We start from the raw sequence: 20,538 nt of genomic DNA, 5'->3' as shown, positions 1-20,538 counted from the left end.
CTTTTTTGGCTCAAATGCAGAACTTTATTTTTATCCCCATTCATTTGTTTCTGGATGACTTACTTCAGTTGAGACTAACTGAATCATGGTTTGGTCGCCTATGTGCTGAGTTGCCTTTTATTATTTTTTCTTTAATTTGTGAAAGTAATACAATATTATGTTCTTATAAAAGAATCAAAAACAATCTCCCCTTGTCTACTACCTCTCCCAAATTCCAGTTCCTTGACAGAATCACTTATGTAGTGTGTATCCTCCAAAGTCTAGTACAATTATACATTAATGTTTATTCAACAAGAATGTATTGACAGTGGATAGAGCATCGGACTGGGACGCGAAGGACCCAGGTTGGAAACCCCGAGGTTGCTGTCTTGAGCGTGGGCTCATGTGGCTTGAGCACGGGGTCACCAGCGTGAGCATGAGGCCACTGGCTTGAGCGTGGGATCATAGACCTGACCACATGGTTGCTGGCTTGAAGCCCAAGGTCACTGGCTTGAGCAAGGGTTATTTGCTCTGCTGTAGCCCCCAGGTCAAAGCACATATGAGAAAGCAATCAATGAACAACTAAGGTGCCACAACAAAGAATTGATGCTTCTCATCTCTCTTTCTGTCTGTCTACCTGTCTGTCCCTCTCTCTGACCCTCTCTGTCTCTGTCAAAAAAAAAAAAAATGTATTGAGTTTCCAATATATGGCAGTCACTGTGCTAGGCACTAGGAACATAGCAGTAAAACATAAAAATCCCTGAACTTTATAGTTCACATTCTAGTGTATATATACTAATATATTATTTGTTGTTTATAAAAATTGAATCATAAGTAAGAATTCTCTATCTGGCTTTTTTTTTTCTTCACTCAACAGTACAGGTATGTGTATGATCTTTCCACGCTACAACATGTATATCTACTCCACTGTATTTACCGCACTATATGCATTTCATTACCTAGCTGACCTGTACTCCTCTGCCAGGGTCCCAAACTCCAGTGCCAACAGGGGCAAGGCAGGTAAGGACAAAACAGTCAAGTGACAAAGTGGAGCAGGTATGTTTTGTTCCAATCAAAAGTTGTTATTTACACTGACCAATGGATTGTTAACTTGAATTCCAGTGCTATATGAGTGTTTGAAAATGCAGATTTTAAAATAAATCCCCTAATTTTTTAGTGTTGGAAACTTAAGAATTTTAAAACACTGTTCAGGCTGAGCACAACACACCTGCAGAACAAATTCTGCTCAATGGCTATCACTTTGCAACCTCTAACACAACCATTCTGTTAGGAACTAAACATCCAGGTTAATTTCAGTTCCTGTTACAAACAATGCTGTCGTGGACATGAGCTTCATTACACAAGTAGATGTATTTTTCTAGGTAGAATTTCTGGGCCAAAAGAACATGTAGGCAATTTTAATTTTAATAAATACTACTAAATTGATCCGCAGCTACAAACGTCTGTGAGAGCCTGTTTCTCCCAATCCTTGCCAACATTTAATAGATCAATTCCTTTAATATTTACCATCCTGTTGGATGAAATGGCTTTTAAAAAATTTATTTACTTAACCAACACTTACAGCACTTACTGTGTTTTAGGTGATGTTCTAAGCACTTTAAATCTTGTGTCCCTTATTTTGAATAAAGTTCATAAGGAGGAAGCCTGTGGCTTCACTGTCCTTATGTTGGGACTATGAGGAAAGCCAGACGGAGGTTGACACCTGCACACTGGGGAGCAGGGGGTTGGACACAAGAGAGGCACAGAGAAAGGAAATCAGAGCCCTGCGTGAGCAGTGTCTGAAGCCTGCACACTTCTGCACTTCAGAGCTGGATGAGCCAGAAGTCCTCTTCTATTTTCAAGCCCATATGAATTACATTTTCTGTAACTTGCAACTGCAAACACCCTCTCCCTGATGGAAACATGTAGTCACCCAGCTCTTCCTCCACCTCATATTTTTTAACTCATTAAAATCCTATAGAAATATATAAATAACAGCAAAGAAAAAGACTACATTTTACTCTGTTAACTTGCTATTGTCTATTTACATAAACATGAAAAATGTAAACTTTATTTATTTTTATTTTTTTGAGTGAGAGAGGGACAGATAGATAGGAAGGGAGAGGGGAGAGAGATGAGAAGCATCAATTCTTTGTTGCAGCACCTTCTTTGTGCATTGATTGCTTTCTCATATGTACCTTGACCGGGGGGCTACAGCAGAGTGAGTGACCCGTTGCTCAAGCCAGTGACCATGACGTCATGTCTATGATCCTAGGCTCGCCGGTGACCCCATGCTCAAGCTGATGACCCTGTCCTCAAGCTGGTGAGCCACGCTCAAGCCAGCTACCTTGGGGTTTCAGACCTAGGTCCTCAGCATCCCAAGCTGATGCTCTATCCACTGTGCCACTGCCTGGTCAGGCTATATTCAATTTAAAAGTTTATATAGCCTGGCCTGTGGTGGCACAGTGGATAGAATATCGACCTGGAACACTGAAGTTGCCAGTTCAAAACCCTGGGCTTGTCCGGTCAAGGTACATTGCCAAATAATCAAGGAACAATTAAGTGAAGCAACTGTAATATGTCTCTCAAATCAATAAAATAAAAGGTTTACATAGCTGTAATCAGACAATCTAGACAATTTTTAAATTTTGCTTCTTTTATTTAGTTTATCTTAAGTGCTTTTCTTCTAAATAGTTTTAATTTTTATTCAGGGATAGTATATAATGAACTTAATATTATCTTGTTAGACATTTGCATAATTTTCTACTTTTTAATATTATAAATAGTTTTGCAAGTCACATACTCATAACTTTTATTTTTTTCAGTTGAGATATTTTCTCAGAATAAATCAGTAATCAATCAGTTCCTGAAACTCATGTGTTTCTGGTATTTTATTTTTTTCCCTTTGTTCTTCAAAGTATCTGAGTATGAACCTTGACACTTGTATTTTATAAATCGCATAGGCAAAAAACACACTATTAAGTCCAAAACCAAAAATTGAATTCAAGCTTGCCAGGCAGGACTGTGCCACCTGTGAAACATGTAGCAAAGAATTCCTCTTTGGAGCATTCCGCCTGTTGGCCCCTGAAACTGGACCTCTGGTATCAGTTTTTTACCAGCTCCAAGATCGGTTGACAGGATTAACCACCTTTTATACCACGATCTCTTGTCCCCAAGGGAATGACTGGAGCAATACTTCAGAAATGGGATACAGGACTTCATATCTCCCCTTGCAACAGCCAAATAGCACATGATGCTTGTTTGAAATCAGTGATTTTATTTTTGATAAAGAATAATTTTACAATGGAGAAAAATTTAAAGTAACAGAAAAAGTATTTTTGTTGGTGGGCATGAATTTTGTCTGTGTTTTGTTTTATTTTGTTTGTTTATTTGTGGCAGAGACAGGGAGAGTCAGAGAGAGGGACAGATAGGGACAGACAGACAGGAAGGGAAAGAGATGAGAAACATCAATTCTTCGTTGCGGTTCCTTAGTTGTTCATTGATTGCTTTCTCATATGTGCCTTGACCAGGGGGCTACAGCAGAATGAGTGACCCCTTGCTCGAGCCAGTGACCTTGGGCTCTAGCTGGTGAGCCTTGCTCAAACCAGATGAGCCAATGCTCAAGCTGGCAACCTCGGGGTCTTGAAACTGCATCCTCCACATCCCAGTCCAACGTTGTATCCACTGCCTGGTCAGGCTGTGTTTTTTTACTATTGTATCAGTAGCAACTACATTAGTGACTAGTTTATAGTAGATGCTCAATAAAAAATATGTTGAATGAATGGAAGAAAAAGGATGAACTACACCCAAAAGAACTCTATATCCTGATATCACCAAAACAAAAATTCCTCTTGCCAGTAGGTGGGGCCACAGTGTGGCACATAATGTAGGTGTGGCCAACTTACACTTCCGAATTTACACTTGGCCTTTATTACCCTGATTTCTACACCTTAAAGCAACTATGTGCAGCTACCAGGTCAAAGGGGGGTTATCAGGGCAGAATCTCCATTTTCTGATAAATTTTCAACTGGTCTTAACTGGTCTTTTTGTTGTTGTTGTTTTGACAGAGACAGCAGGAGAGTCAGAGAGAGGGACAGACAGACAGGAAGGGAGAGAGATGAGAAGCATCAATTCTTTGTTACAGCTCCTTAGTTGTTTATTGATTGCTTTCTCATATGTGACTTGACTGGGGGGCTAGAGTAGAGCAAGTGACCCCTTGCTCAGGCCAGTGACCTTAGGCTCAAGCCAGCGACCTGGGCTTCAAGCCAGCGGCCTTTAGGCTCAAGCCAGTGACCATGGAGTCATGTCTATGATCCCACACTCAGGCCAGCGCCCCCATGCTCAAGTTGGTGAGCCTGTGCTCAAGCTGAATGAGCCCACACTTGAGCCGGCGACCTTGGGGTTTCGAACCTGGGCCCTCCATGTCCCTGTCCAACACTCTAACCACTGCACCACGGCATGGTCAAGCTGGTCTTAACTGTTTAGCTCTCCTCACCCCAAATGCACTGTTACTCTGGTCACCAATACTGCAGTTCACCACTGGCAGTGGTACGTTTCAAATGAGCATATAAGTATACGAAGAAACGGTCTTTTATCTGTCTGAAGTTTAAATTTCCCTGCGTATCACGTATTTTTATTTGCTAAATCTGGAGATCCTATTTCCAGCCACCATCATAATGCCTCTCATCAGAGAGTCTAGTTTTCTACCCTAATTGGAACCAGAAATTAGTCTTGCGGTTGGAATTGGTCATCCCTTGGCTAGCAATACTGACAGAAAGGAGCATCCAGACCTGGACCCTGAGTTAGGGCTGAGCTGTCTCAGTATCTTCAGAAGAGAAGCCACCTGGCAACCTGGAGAAAAGGCAGACAAGCAAGAGGGTACAGTCTGACAAGTGTAGAATTGTCTATCCCTGCACATAAACTGTACCATTTGTGCTCTGCTTGCTTTATTTGTACATTACTTAGAAAGATGCTAAAGGAAGACAAGGGACGATATTGTGAATGCTGTCTCAGAATGGTGGGGACAAAAGGGACAACTTGGTTAATGTCCCAGAATCATGCTTTTCTTATTAACACTCTTGACACAAAGCAACCAGGACTGGAGCTGGGCTCTGTGCAGAGCAGACATGAATGATAATTCCAGGGAGAAATTCAGAACGAACATCTTGGTTGGGAAGCCATGTAGGGGTTGAGAGTGTGAGCTCAAGAATCAGGCTTCCTGGGTTCCAGTCCGGGATCTATCTCACCCAGCTGTAGGGGCTTAGATCAGTTACTTAACCCTGCTGAGTCTTGGTTTCCTCATCCGTAAAGTAAGGATGGAAGCACTCGCCTCAAAGGATGTTGTAAGGATTAAATGGACTAATGCATGTAAAGCACCGTCAATCAATGTTGGCCGCTGATGTCAGAGATGCAATTCTCAACGTTAACAAATGTGATCAATGCAGAAGAACAAAGGGGGAAGGAAGTATTTCCGATACAAGAGGTTTGGGGTATCAGGGTTCTTTATGTTGCAAGTCATCGTAAGCCCAACTCAAACTGGATTAAACAACAAAGGAGGCTCCTTGGCTTCTGCCACTGGGATGTCTAGTAACGGGCAGGCTTCAGGAATGACTTGAATCAGTGGTTCAATGACCTCACCAAGCATGGATGTTCTCTTTGTCCCTCATCCTGCCACCCTCAGAATCAGCTTTGTCCCTAGACCAGCTTTCCTCCTGGTGATGGGATGGCTGCTAGCCACACTTGGGGCTTCACACTTCCACATTCACTTAACATGAGGGGATAGTGGGAGGTTGTTCCCTGGCATTCCAAGTGGGAGTGCTGAGGGAGTCAGAGGTTTGCCCCTGAACCAATGATGCAGCCAAGAAAAACGGAGTGTGCCATTTCCTGAATTAAAGGAGTCCCCCTACTGCAGCTGCAGGGGGAGATCAATCTCTCCCAGATCACATACACCGCTCAGGGGAGAGGCAGACTCCAGATGGAGACCTGGCTAATACTAGAAAGGGGCATGGATGTTGGGTAGACACTTCTATGTTGTAATATCTGGAATGATGGGAGGAATATGTCAAAAATATCCCTCAAAGTTAAGATGAAGCCCAGGTTGAATGAGGGTGCAACAGTGAAAACATGGGATCCTTGGGACGTGGCAGGAGCTTGTGGAGGATGTCCTTTGCTTCCCAGACTGAAAGGCAAATCTATTAATAAAATTCCTTCCTGGCAGCCGTCTCCTGGTGTAGGTTCAAGGAAATGTATATTCAAAGGAAGGGGAGGAAATTTTAGCCACAGAGCTGCAGTAGCACAGTTCTGCAAGGTCACCCAGAACAGATGCAGTTCCTTCAAAGGAGCAAGAAGGTGTAAAGGGAGAAGAAGCAGAGACTGTCCAATGTCACGGGGCCAGCAGAAAAAAAGAGGAGCTGGCAAAGGAGGCCAAATTAGGATGGTCTACCTAATCCAAGCACCAAGAAAGAACGCCACCAGGGAAGCCAAAAAAGAGGGTTTTTGCTAATCTCTCCAGGGAGGACTCAGACAGGGGAGCCAATGGGAGTGGCCTGGATTGAGTGTCCCACAGAATCCATGAAATGTCCCCAGGGAAGCGCGGAGCCCCATCCTGGCTCAGTAATGACAGTGGACTAGCCCACCAGGTTCTGATGGCCTCTCTAGACCAGCAAACCATCAGGGCCACTCCTCTTCAGAACCTACTACAGATGGCACAAAGCTGCCTAGAGAGCTCTCTCCCCATCCAGGAAAGCCACTCAACCCACACCAGATTGTGATGTAGGTCCGTGGTTTTCAACCTTTTTACACTTGGGGACCAGTGAAAATAGGAGAATTATTTCCAGGACCGCTAAGGCAGAAATCACCCTGAGTATAAACGAATTCAACTAAGATCATTGGGTCGACTATAATCTTCATACAACATCAGGGTGGTTAACTCTTTCCCAGACCGGCAGGAAGTTTTTGGCAGACTGGTCCGCAGACTGAGAGTTGAAAAGCTCTACTGTAGGTGATAAATGAAACTTGGAGGTCGTTTGTTACGGCAGCTAGTATTCATCACCCTGAAAGGCACAGCATGGACCCATCCCAGTCATCAAGCCTGCCCTGAAAATGTCATTATGTCATTGATCATCTTCAGCTCTCTTGTCATGGGGATGGACAATGACCCCCCCAGCAGGTGGTCTTTAGGGCATACTACGTATATACTCAGAGGCTCTAGGTAAGAGTACATGACCTGACCGCAAGGAAGCATTGCCCAGTTTGGACTCTTGGCAGTCCAGAGTGGCTGGGTGTGTCCGATAGACCTGGCATGGAGAGAGGGAGATGCCGGCCAAGTTTACCCCGATGTCTGGGTTTTCCCAGTCAATTCCTGTCTGCCCACATTTGCTCCCCACAACATACTCTTGACAGAGTGCTATGGTTGGGCTGGATGTTTTCCAGAGTGTGCTAGAAGAAATAAAACTAGGAAAGTCATCTATACATCCTTGTGTTTGCTGGGGAGTTTCTGGATACAACACCAAAAGGCATACCCCCCCAATGTTGAACAAACTGGACTTTATTAAAATTAAAGACTTTGCTCTGTGAATAATACTGCTAAGAGATGAAAATACAAGTTACACCCGGGGAGAAAGGATTTGTAAATCATACATACCTCAGATTGAGAACTTGTATCCAAAGTATACAAAAAAAAAACCCTGTTAAATTTCAACAATTACCAAAAAAACAAAGTGTTTAACTATCTAAACAGACACCTCTCACCAAAGAGGATGCACAGATGTCAAGATAACCATATGAAAAGATGCTCAACACCATTTAACATTAGGAAAAAGCAAATTAAAATGTCAACCACATACCTACTAGTGCTAAAACCCAAAACAGCCTTTACAATACCAGGTGCCTACAGGAATGTGCGGCAACAGGAACTTGCATTCATTGCTGATGGGAGTGCAGAATGAGACAGACACTCCAGGCCGTTTGACAGCTTAACAAACCTAAACTTTGTGTTACCATCTAAGACAGCAATCATATTCCTAGATATTTACCCAACTGATTGAGAATTATATCTACACAAAAACCTACTGCAGATGTATTTACATAGATTTATTCATAAGCCTCCCCCGCCCCCTCCCCCCAAAAACTGGAAACAACCAAGATGTCCTTCAATAGATGAATGGATAAAGAAACTGTGATACAAGCTCTGGCCGGTTGGCTCAGTGGTGGAGCGTCGGCCTGGCATGCAGGAGTCCCAGGTTCGATTCCCAGCCAGGGCATACAGGAGAGGCGCCCATCTGCTTCTCCACCCATCCCCCTCTCCTTCCTCTCTGTCTCTCTCTTCCCCTCCCTCAGCCGAGGCTCCATCGGAGCAAGGATGGCCCAGGTGCTGGGGATGGCTCCGTGGCCTCTGCCTCAGGTGCTAGAATGGCTCTGGTCACAACGGAGCGACGCCCCAGGTGGGCAGAGCATCGCCCTCTGGTGAGAGGAGCATTGCCCCCTGGTGGGCGTGCCGGGTGGATCCTGGTCGGGCGCATGCGGGAATCTGTCTGACTGTCTCCCCGTTTCCAGCTTCAGAAAAGTACAAAAAAAAAAAAGAAACTGTGATACAGACAATGGAATGATATACAAAAATAAAAAGAGGCCCTGGTCGGTTGGCTCAGTGGTAGAGCATCAGCCCAAAGTGTGGAAGTCCCGGGTTCGATTCCCAGCCACGGCACACAGGAGAAGCACCCATCTGCTTCTCCACCCTTCCCCCTCTCCTTCCTCTCTATCTCTCTCTTCCTCTCCCACAGCCAAGGCTCCACTGGAGCAAAGTTGGCCCAGACACTGAGGATGGCTCCATGGCCTCTGCCTCAGGTGCTAGAATGGCTCCAGTTGCAACGGAGCAAGGGCCCCAGATGGGCAGAGCATCGCCCCCTGGTGGGCATGCCGGGTGGATCCCGGTCAGGTGCATGCTGGAGTCTGTCTGTCTGCCTCCCTGATTCTCACTTCAGAACAATAAAAAACTAAAAGAAAAGAAATGAGCTAAAAAAGTAAACAAACACAAAAACATGGGTGAATTTTAAATGCATATTGCTAAGTGACAAAAGCCAGTCTGAAACGGTGACATACTGTATGATTCCATTTATATGATAATCTGGAACAGGCAAAACTAGAGAGACAATAAAGAGATCAGCGGTGGCCACAGGACTGGGGAAGCAGAGGCAGAATGATGAAACACAGAGGATATTTTCTGTGGTGAAACTCCCCTGTATGATGTAGCCATTGCTGGACACATGACATCTCATTTGTCAGAATCCATAGAAAGTAACAGCACACAGTGTGAACCCTGATCTATGCAAACATGCAAAAGCATTGGGGAAGTTATAGCATCTGAAGGTGAAAGACAGAATGTGATCCCCTCCAGAATCTAACCGGATGACATCACCTTAATAAAAGGGTCAAGGGGGAGAGAGCCTGACCTAACTAAATTTGGAAATGAATGCAGACTGGGACTAAAGGCTTGCTCTGTCAGCTGAAAGGGGCCCAGAGGCAAAGACACCCCCAGTAGCAATGAGCACATCCAGCGCCCAGAGCTTAGCTTCTAATATCATCCTCCAATAGAAGAAACCAGAGCTCCTTGGAGAGATGGCTGGTTCTAGGACTGGGAAGAGCTTGCACCACCTCGTAGTGCCAGAAAATAAGGCAGAGGGGTGACATGATGTGACTTTGGTTTTAACAGGTTTTTTTTAACAGGCTGTTATGCTGACAATGGGCTGCAAGAGCCATGGGAAGACCAACGAGGAGGCTGAGGAATCAGTCCAGGAGAGGAATGGAGGGGGCCGTGGAACTGGAGAGAAGCAGGTGAGTTCTGGTTATAATTTGAAAGTAAAAGGCATAGTCCAGCCTGACCAGGCGGTGGCGCAGTGGATAGAGCATTGGACTGGGATGCAGAGGACCCAGGTTTGAGACCCCAAGGTCGCCAGCTTGAGAGCGGGCTCATCTGGTTTGAGCAAAAAGCCTACCAGCTTGAACCCAAGGTCTCTGGGTCCAACAAGGGGTTACTCAGTCTGCTGAAGGCCTGCGGTCAAGGCACATATGAGAAAGCAATCAATGAACAACTAAGGTGTTGCAACAAAAAACTGATGATTGATGCTTCTCATCTCTCTCTGTTCCCGTCTGTCTGTCCCTGTCTATCCCTCTCTCTGATTCATTCTCTGTCTCTGTAAAAAAATAATAATAATAAAATAAAATAAGAATTCCATTATAAAGATTTACAACTTAAAAAAAAAATCAATAAAAAAGGCATAGTCCATTGGATGCTCTGGTGTTGGGAGTTGGGATGTAAAATAGAGGAGTCAGGATGCCAGCCTTTCTGAGCGGCAACTTGTCCAAGAGTCCCCAGGGGTTCTTTATTTCCAGTACCTGCAGACTCCTCCCTGTCCCCAGGGAAACCCCAGGAAACCCCAGGAAACCTGGGCCTCCTCCCTCCACCTGCTGGTATCCCCGGGGGCCTGGCTGGCTCCATGTTCTGAGACTGGGGGGTGGGGGGGGGGATGCCCAGGACACATTTTGAGCACCCTGGGGCGGCCTTCGAGATGGAACATGGAGCATGGACGAAGGATCCCGCGGGCTGCGGAGATGCGGATTCTGTGGTCAGTTCTGGAGTCCTGACCTTGGAGTCCTCCCCTGAGGGCTCAGAGAGAGGGGAGCAGAGATAGACAGACACCAACCACCTCAGGCACTCCTAAACCTGGATGGCCCTGGACAAGTCCCATTGTCTCTCTGAAACTGTTTTCTCCTCTCTAAATCGGGGCTAACAATTCTGAATTTGTGGGAAGATTGTGACAACCCAAGACAGCCAGCAGGCACAGGATCAGGTCTGGCTCCGGATACACCCCCTTCCCGGTCACACTTAAATTACAGGGCTTAGGAGTGGCCCCCTCAAGCAATTCAAGTTTTAAAAAACGACTTGAGGCCCTGGCCGGTTGGCTCAGCGGTAGAGCTTCGGCCTGGCATGCGGGGGACCTGGGTTCGATTCCCGGCCAGGGCACATAGGAGAAGCGCCCATTTGCTTCTCCACCCCTCCCCCCCTCCTTCCTCTCTGTCTCTCTCTTCCCCTCCCGCAGCCGGGGCTCCATTGGAGCAAAGATGGCCCAGGCGCTGGGGATGGCTCCTTGGCCTCTGCCCCAGGCGCTAGAGTGGCTCTGGTCGCAACAGAGCGACATCCCGGAGGGGCAGAGCATCGCCTCCTGGTGGGCAGAGCGTCGCCCCTGGTGGGCGTGCCGGGTGGATCCCAGTCGGGCGCGGTTGGGCGCATGCGGGAGTCTGACTATCTCTTCCCGTTTCCAGCTTCAGAAAAAAAATAAAAAATAATAAATAAATAAATAAAATAAAATAAAAAACTACTTGAAAAAAAAACACGACTTGATTGAGGCATGATATGTACTCACAATAAACTGCATACACTTGAGGTGTCCAGTTGCAATTCATTGCAAAATTAGCATCACAGTCAAAATACAGACCGTTTCCATCGGCCCCAGAAGTTTTCTCATGCCCCTCTGCAGTTCACCCCTCCCTCTGCCTGGGCCCCTGGAATCACTGATCTGCTTCCTGACATTATAGGTAACGCTTGCACGTTATGGATTCTAACATGAACAGTCATGAGCACTTGTTACTGGCTTCCTTCACTCAGCATAATGCTTCTGGGGCTCACCCACGTTGTTGCGTGTTATCGGTAGTTCATTTCCTTTTATTACCCATTAGCGTTCCATTTGTAGAGGTGTTTATCCATTCGCCAATAGATGGATATCTGGATTGTTTCCAGTTTGCGGCTACCGGAAACAGCGCTGTTCTAACATTCATGTCCCAGTCTTTGTGTGCACCTAGATGCTTTCATTTCTCTTAGGTAAATAAACACCTAGATGTGGGATGGGGGTCCTATGATAAGTGTATATTCAGCCTTTTAAGAAACTGCCACGGTGTTTCATCATGGTTGCAACATTTTACGTACCCATCAGTAGTGTCAGGTAATTCCATTTTTTACCATCTAGAGAAACATCAGTTTGTTAACACAAGAAGACCGAAGGGCCGGCCAGGAGTCACCCACACGACCATCACAGTTTATGTCCAATTACCACGCAGCACAACAGTTCCGCAGCCCGTTAAGTGCTTGGTTTTGTGCTTGAAGACATATTCTGTTACATCAGGGACTGCTCTCCCAAGTTCTGGGGACACTCTCATTCACTCATGGTTATCTTTTTTTTTTTTTTTTTGTATTTTTCTGAAGCTGGAAACGGGGAGAGACAGTCAGACAGACTCCCGCATGCGCCCGACCGGGATCCACCCGGCACGCCCACCAGGGGGCGAAGCTCTGCCCACCAGGGGGCGATGCTCTGCCCCTCCGGGGCGTCGCTCTGCCGCAACCAGAGCCACTCTAGCGCCTGGGGCAGAGGCCAAGGAGCCATCCCCAGCACCCGGGCCATCTTTGCTCCAATGGAGCCTTGGCTGCGGGAGGGGAAGAGAGAGACAGAGAGGAAGGGGGGGTGGAGAAGCAAATGGGCGCTTCTCCTATGTGCCCTGGCTGGGAATCGAATCCGGGTCCCCTGCACGCCAGGTCGACACTCTACCACTGAGCCAACCGGCCAGGGCCTTTTTTTTTTTTTTAAATATGAGGATACACTGTAAGCTCCCTAGCAGAATTTATAACATGCATGAGACTAGAGAACACCTATGGACACATCTCTCTCTCTCTCTCTCTCTCTCTCTCTCTCTCACACACTCTCACACACACTCACACACACACACACACACACACACACACACACACACACACACACACTAACTTGAGAGCACCTCTGGGTAAAGCAAACTCTGGAAAACCTCCAACTCAATCATGGTGACCTATTAAAAATATCTCTTCTGATCTATCTGGTCCTTAGCCCCCCACATCCTAAGAAGAGGGTTTAAAAATAAACTTTTAATTTTAGAATAGCTTTAGATTTGCAGACGAGTCATGAGGATAGTACAGGGCTCCTCCCCCTTACCACACACCCAATGCCTCCCCCCCCACCGCCGCTGACATCTTACATTACTAGAGCACATTTGCCACAACCAAGGAACTGATGTCGATCCATTATTACTAGCCAATGCAGAGTTCTTTAGTTCTTTGCCCAGACTGCTCTCTCCGTCCCCAGGACCCCATGCGGGATCCCACATTGCATTTAGTCATTAGGTCTCCTTAGGCTCCTGTAACCTATGCCAGCCTCTCAGACTTTCCTCGTTGTTGATGACCTTGACGGTTTTGAAGAGTCAGGTATTTCCAGCATGTCCTCAATTTGGGCCGGCACGGTGGTTGTCCTCATAGTTAGACTGGTTGTGGGTTATTGGGAGGAAGACCATGGAAGCAAAGTGCCATTCTCCTCGCACCAAATAAAGGGAACCTGTCATCCACCTGATTCATCCCTGCTGATGCTGAGCTTAGTCATCTGACTGAGGTCACGTCTGACTGGCTTGTCCACTGTAAAGTTACTCTCTCCCCCACCCCTTCATGCTGTCCCCTTTGGAAGGATGTCAGCATGTGCGGCCCACGCCTAAGGGTGGGGAGTGATGCTCTACCTCCTCTAGCTGTGTAAATTATTTGGAACACTTCTGTACAGAGGTTTGTCTCTTTTCCTATTTATATAATCAGTTGTCTGTTTCTATCAGTATGCTCTGGTGGATATCTATTTTATGCTTTGGGTTATAATCTGATACTATGTTATTCTTTTTGCTCTAAGTATTGCAACATTGGCCACTGGAAGCGTTTTCAGTTCACTGAGGTGTCCCTTTAATCCTGTGTGTGTGTGTATGTGTGCACGTGCACACCCGTGCATGCAAGTTTAGCACTTCCTTACTCTCTGGCCCTAGAAGATGCTCCATGCTCATCTCGTGTATTTCCTGCTCAAGCCCCAGAATCAGTATTTCTCCAGCTTTCACTGGGGAACGCTGTGGAAATGAAGACGTGGCGCTGGGTGTGCCCATTCCTGCCTGGGTGTCCTTGATTCTAGGCCTTTGCTGCTGACAGAGCAAGCAAACGTGTACGTTCAGATACCAACATATATACACCTGTCTATAAATACTTCTGCATGAATCCATCTGCAGCTGTAGGAAGCTAATCCAGGACCGTCTGCATCATTCTAGCTTTCCCCTCTGCTTGTCTGTAACCCCCTGCTCCAACAGAGAGAAACATGGCTCCCACGATCCACTTACGTGATCGTCCAATCCCAGTATGCGCGTGTGGTGTGATTTCAGAGTCGTTAACCTGTTTCCCGGGGAAATAACTAACAACTAGAGTGCAGCGCTATGTGCAATTCCTTTTGCCTTTTGTTTTACAGACTCCATTTTCAAGATGACTTATATCAGTATTGTTTCTTCCACCCAGACCTTTGTATCCTGGCTTGGCTCTCCCCTTTCCTCTGCCAATAAAACCTGGTTTGTGGGCTCCTATTGTGGTGTTCTCTGTGGGGACTGAATCACCACGCCTTACTGAATCTCATCAGTCCCTTCCTGCCATCATTAGATCTGGTGACAATCCTTACCCCCCAAAAAAAACTCAGTTGAATCTTCTCAATCCACCTGCCCAAGCTCTGTGACCTCTTGGGTGGACCTGGCCCCGGGCCTGGCTCTAGAAACTTCATTCCTGCCTGAGGACCGTTGTTCATCCCCCCAGGACCAGGCAGCAGGGACAGGCCACTCTGGGCCCTGGCCAAGCTGTCCAGCCATCCTGCTGGTCTACCTGGTAACTGGGGCCTTCTCAGGTTACTCAGAGGATCACTTTGCCTTAGAAACTGCAGCTGTCACTGCAGGAGCATCAGTAACTGATGCCAAGGCCCTGAGCAGCAGAGGGCCAGCAGCAAGCAAGTGTCCCTGGCTGTTCCACAGGCACTGCCTTCTGTTACTGTGGCCACCGCAGTCAGCAGTCAGGAAGGTGAGCAAACCTGGGGGGGGGGAGGTGCAGCATTCAGTATTCTGGGGTGGGGAGCCCTGGGATGCCTCCTTCTTGTGCCCTGAGGTAGCCAGGTCAGCCCTGCCCGGAGCCTGCATTTCTGTTTCCTTCCAGGAGAAGGTGAGGGGGAAGAGAGAGGGACCCTGTGTTCAGGGCTGGGGACACACTGGACGGCACAACATGGGTAAAGCCAAGGGTGTCCTAGTGCTGGCAGCCTCTTTGGCCCTGTGGGCTGGGTGTGGAGGTGTTAGGACTTGCCGGCTCTGGCCTTTGACAGGTGGCCCTGAGGCCGGTGTGCTGGTCAGAACAGGCGTGCCCCTGGAGGGGAAGCGTTTGCCCCGGCCCCAAATCCAGAGTGTCCAGCCAGCTCCTCCCTGATTGTGGTACAAGCTTCTCTCGTGGTACAAGCTCCTCTAGAACGTGTGACGCCCAGTGGACCGAGGGGTCTGGTGCTGCTACCAAGCAACAGAGGAAATGTCCCTGAGGCGCCTGGCAGGGGAGGACAAGGGCCCCTGGGGTGTGAGGGACTCCACCCCACCAGTGTGAGGAGTTCTCACATTGTGCTCTCTGGTGGTCCCGTGACACAGATTCTCACTGGATACCACTCAAGGGTATTTTCTTTTAGTGCACAGGCTGTTGTGGAACCCTGGGTCTCCTCCCTGCCAGCAAGTCTCCAGCTTCCAAGAAGCGTTTCCCAGGCATGGGGGTGGGAGGGCTCCCGAGACAGGGAACCAAAAGGCCGCAGACAAGGCCCCAAGAAATCCCAAGCGTCGTCTCTCTCCAGGCGCACAGCCCCCGCCGCCATGCCAACCACCAACCAGGGCTGGCCTGAGGACTTCGGCTTCCGGCTGGGCGGCTCCGGCCCCTGCTTCGTCCTGGAGGTGACCGAAGGGAGCAGCGCGCACGCGGGGGGCCTGCGGCCGGGGGACCAGATCCTGGAGGTGGAGGGACTGGCGGTGGGCGGCCTGAGCCGCGAGCGCCTCGTGCGCCTGGCACGGCGCTGCCCGCGCGTGCCGCCCAGCCTGGGCGTGCTCCCGGGCCCCGACGGCGGCGCCAGCGCGGGCTCTGGCTCCGCGCCCCCGACCGCAGCCCTGAGGCCTCCGCGCCCGGGCCGCGGCCTCTCCCTGGGCCGTGAGCTGCTGCTCCTGGCGGGCCGCAGGCGCCCCGACGCAGTGCACCGGGAACGCAGGCGCAAGGCCCAGGAGTTCAGCTGCAAGGTAGGGGGCGCGGGAATTTGGCTCATGTGAGCGGAGCACGTCGGGGCCCCCAGCCCTGCTAGAGCCTCGAATGGGCCTGGCGCTTGAGGCTCCCACGACCTGGGGCCCAGACATGTTTTAGGGACAGATTTACGGGAAATACACAGAATGACGCTCAAGCCTCAAGGTCCTGTACCTTATTCTGTAGTTGTGCTTGCCTGATTTGTGGGGTTGCTTTTCTTTTCTCTTTTTATTAAGAGATATAGACAGGTGATTTAGGTGTACGGTAAAGTGCATTGAGTGTACAGCTCAATAATTTTTATATGTGAGTGTGTCCTTGGAACCGCCACCCTGATCAAAAATATAGACTAATAGAATACAGATGGCCCTGGCCGGTTGGCTCAGCGGTAGAGCATCGGCCTGGCGTGCGGGGGACCCGGGTTCGATTCCCGGCCAGGGCACATAGGAGAATCACCCATTTGCTTCTCCACCCCCCACCCCCTCCTTCCTCTCTGTCTCTCTCTTCCCCTCCTGCAGCCAAGGCTCCATTGGAGCAAAGATGGCCCGGGCGCTGGGGATGGCTCCTTGGCCTCTGCCCCAGGCGCTAGAGTGGCTCTGGTCGCAGCAGAGCGATGCCCCGGAGGGGCAGAGCATCGCCCCCTGGTGGGCAGAGCGTCGCCCCTGGTGGGCGTGCCGGGTGGATCCCGGTTGGGCGCATGCGGGAATCTGTCTGGCTGTCTCTCCCCGTTTCCAGCTTCAGAAAAATACAAAAAAAAAAAAAAAGAATACAGATAATAGAATGTAGACTATAGAATGATTCTTTCACCCTGGAAGGTTCCTATGCACCCTTTTCCTTGTCTCTCCACCCAATCAAGAGGTAGCTGGTATTCTGACGTCCATCATTATAGACGATTTTGCATCTGTGAACCTCATATAAGTGGAATCATGCAGTACGTACTCTTTGGTGCCGGGCTTCTTATGCTCAACATTATATCTGTGACTTGAATCCCCGTGTGTGTAGTAATCATTCTTCCTATTGTCTGCATGACTAACATAGTGTCTTAGGCCACTTGGGCTGCTGTAACAAAATACCGAAGACCAGGTGGCTTATAAACAACAGGAATTTAGTCCTGAAGGACAGAAGTCAGAGATCAGGGTGCCAACATGGTAGAGTTAGTTCCCTTTTCTGGATTCTCTCTCATAAAGGCACTAATCCCATTCATGAAGGCCCCACCCTCAGGACCTAATCACCTCCCAAAGACCCCCACCTCCTAATATCATCACATTGGATATTAGGTTTTCTTTTTTTTTTTTTAATTATTAATTTTTAGAGACTCACACCACACATCATTATTTTTTTGTTCCACTTATTTATGCATTCATTGGCTAATTCTTGTATGTGCCCCAACCAGGACATGAACCTGCAACCTTGACATATTGGGACAATGCTCTAACTGACCTACCTGGCCAGGACAGGTTTTTCAAAATACAAATTTTTTTGGTGAGGGGGAGGGGGGACACAAACATTTAGACCGTAGCGACTAGTCATGTCGGCTCTCATCACAGATGGCCTGCTATAGACCCAAAGGCCTGTCCCAGACTCCATCCAAACCCTAGAAAGTGAGAAAGGGATATGATCAAAGCCTCCCAGACAGGCAGGCGAACGTGCAGACATGGCCTGGAAGCTGGACCTGGGTGGCCGCCAGCAGAGGGGGGAATCTGACCGGCTGCCCAGGCCAGCTGCAGTGTGTTTCCTGGCAAGGGGAGGCTCAGAAAGTGGTGGAATCTGGTTAGAGCTCACCAAACACCTCCAAAAGATGAGAACCAATCCCTCCCAAAATAAACTGCCTCAAGAAGATTGGGGGCACCTGCGGAGCCCCCCCAAGTGTTTTCCAACAGTCGGCTCCTGGGTTACGGCCGGCTCTCTGCCTGCCCCAGATATTTCTTCCTTGAAGACTCCGCTGTTTAATAGGAAATCCGTTGGCGTCCCGTGATGGCGTCTCATGCTTAGATGTAGGTTGAGAGCATCTGGATAATAACTGACACCAAAAACTGCACTGTGGCACAGGCCCCAGGAGGGAGGAACTATTTTTTCCTCTTTCTTACATAAAACACCTTTCCAGCTAGCCATGTTCTCCTTTGAATTGAGGCTGCAGCCGACTTTGACTTCAAAACCACCCATGTCCCTCAGCGTGGTGGGTGCACGCGGAGGGGCTGTCTGGTGCCGCAGCCTGCCCCGCTCACCGTGAGGGAAACCGAGGTCGGCTGGGGGACTGCAGGGAATGCAACAGGAGGACGGCCTGCCACTTACAGATCTTCGCTCTGGTTCCATACACATTCCCGGAGTGCCTACTCAGCCAGGCCCTGTGCGTGGGGCTGGGCAGGCGTAAGAACTCAGGTCTGGGTCCTAGGCCATCAGATCTGGAGGAGGAGACAGACGGTAAAGTAGGCTTGTGGTGTGCAGGTGCTTAGGTCGGACGCGGGCACACCCAGAAAGTGGCCCCCGACTGATGGCCTTGAACCCCCTGCTTCCATGGTGTCATCACCTTTAGAAAGCCCTCCTGCCCTGGCCGGTTGGCTCAGCGGTAGAGCGTCAGCCTAGCGTGCGGAGGACCCGGGTTCGATTCCCGGCCAGGGCACACAGGAGAAGTGCCCATTTGCTTCTCCACCTCTCCGCCGCGCTTTCCTCTCTGTCTCTCTCTTCCCCTCCCGCAGCCAAGGCTCCATTGGAGCAAAGATGGCCCGGGCGCTGGGGATGGCTCTGTGGCCTCTGCCCCAGGCGCTAGAGTGGCTCTGGTCGCAACATGGCGACGCCCCGGAGGGGCAGAGCATCGCCCCCTGGTGGGCAGAGCGTCGCCCCGTGGTGGGCATGCCGGGTGGATCCCGGTCGGGCGCATGCGGGAGTCTGTCTGACTGTCTCTCCCTGTTTCCAGCTTCAGAAAAATGAATAAATAAATAAATAAATAAATAAATAGAAAGCCCTCCTCAATGTCCTTGGGTCCCTTGTAGGAAGCAGTTGGATACTCAGTCCTGAGGTTGAGAGGAAAGCTCTGGACTGACGTCTCGATGTAGGAGGCACCATGTGGATGGGGTCCTCGGCCAGAGCACGGTCAGGGTGCTGCAAATGGGGCGGACTGTGGTGGGGAAGGGGCAGCTGAGTGGAAGGGGCAGATGTGGGCAGCGCCGGGCCAGGAAAATCAAAGGATGACTGGATTGTGCAGAAAGGGGGACTTTATTACCTTCTTTATTTATACGTCGGGAGAGACTTGAGCATTTGTAGAAGGTGAAGGGAAGGAAGCTATAGAGACATGTAGGCCCATGTGTGTAGTGGTTATTGATTATGGACCATGATGCACAAGAACCCGGGAACAGCTGTGAACAGGAGAGACAGGGAGCCTGCTCTCATGCTGCCGACATTCCTGTGGGCAAAGAGACGAGGAGGAAGTAGACACATCAAAAAACAAGCTATTTCGCCCTGGCCGGTTGGCTCAGTGGTAGAGCGTCGGCCTGGCATGCAGGAGTCCCGGGTTTGATTCCAGGCCAGGGCACACAGGAGAAGCGCCCATCTGCTTCTCCACCCCTCCCCCTCTCCTTCCTCTCTGTCTCTCTCTTCCCCTCCCGCAGCCAAGGCTCCACTGGAGCAAAGATGGCCCGGGCACTGGGGATGGCTCCTCGGCCTCTGCCCCAGGCGCTAGAGTGGCTCTGGTCGCAACAGAGCGACCCCCCTGGAGGGGCAGAGCATCGCCCCCTGGTGGGCAGAGCGTCGCCCCCTGGTGGGCATGCCGGGTGGATCCCGGTCGGGCGCATACGGGAGTCTGTCTGACTGTCTCTCCCTGTTTCCAGCTTCAGAAAAATGAAAAAAATAAATAAATAAATAAAATAAAAAAAATTAAAAAAAAAATGACTACAATAATACATTTTATTTTGTAAGAATTTTTTTTCTTTTTTCTTTTTTTTTTTTTTTGAAGCTGGAAATGGGGAGAGACAGTCAGACAGACTCCCGCATGCGCCCGACCGGGATCCACCCGGCACGCCCACCAGGGGCAACGCTCTGCCCACCAGGGGGCGATGCTCTGCCCCTCCGGGGCGTCGCTCTGTTGCTACCAGAGCCACTCTAGTGCCTGGGGCAGAGGCCAAGGAGCCACCCCCAGCGCCCGGGCCATCTTTGCTCCAATGGAGCCTTGGCTGCGGGAGGGGAAGAGAGAGACAGAAGAAAGGAGGGGGGCGGGATGGAGAAGCAAATGGGCGCTTCTCCTATGTGCCCTGGCCGGGAATCGAACCCGGGTCCCCCGCACGCCAGGCTGACGCTCTACCGCTGAGCCAACCGGCCAGGGCCAAAATTTTTGTTTTTTAATTGAGAGGAAGGGAGATAGAAAGACAGACTTCTGCAAGCGCCCTGACTGGAATGCACCC

At 49.3% G+C, this 20,538-nt stretch overlaps 1 protein-coding gene across 1 annotated transcript in view; it reads left to right on the top strand.

Moving 5' to 3' along the window:
* The window catches only part of LOC136376350 (zinc finger protein 1 homolog), a 172,870-nt gene extending 154,071 nt beyond the window's left edge, over positions 1 to 18,799 (top strand). The window contains exon 8 of the transcript XR_010746172.1: positions 18,682 to 18,799. The gene's annotated coding sequence lies outside the window, so the exon portion shown is untranslated. The remainder of the gene's footprint in view (positions 1 to 18,681) is intronic.
* The last annotated feature ends 1,739 nt before the right edge of the window (positions 18,800 to 20,538 follow it).

Source organism: Saccopteryx leptura, chromosome 6 (genome assembly GCF_036850995.1).
Source record: "Saccopteryx leptura isolate mSacLep1 chromosome 6, mSacLep1_pri_phased_curated, whole genome shotgun sequence".
Lineage (NCBI taxonomy): Eukaryota > Metazoa > Chordata > Mammalia > Chiroptera > Emballonuridae > Saccopteryx > Saccopteryx leptura.
This window is presented reverse-complemented; position numbering and strand designations above follow the sequence as displayed.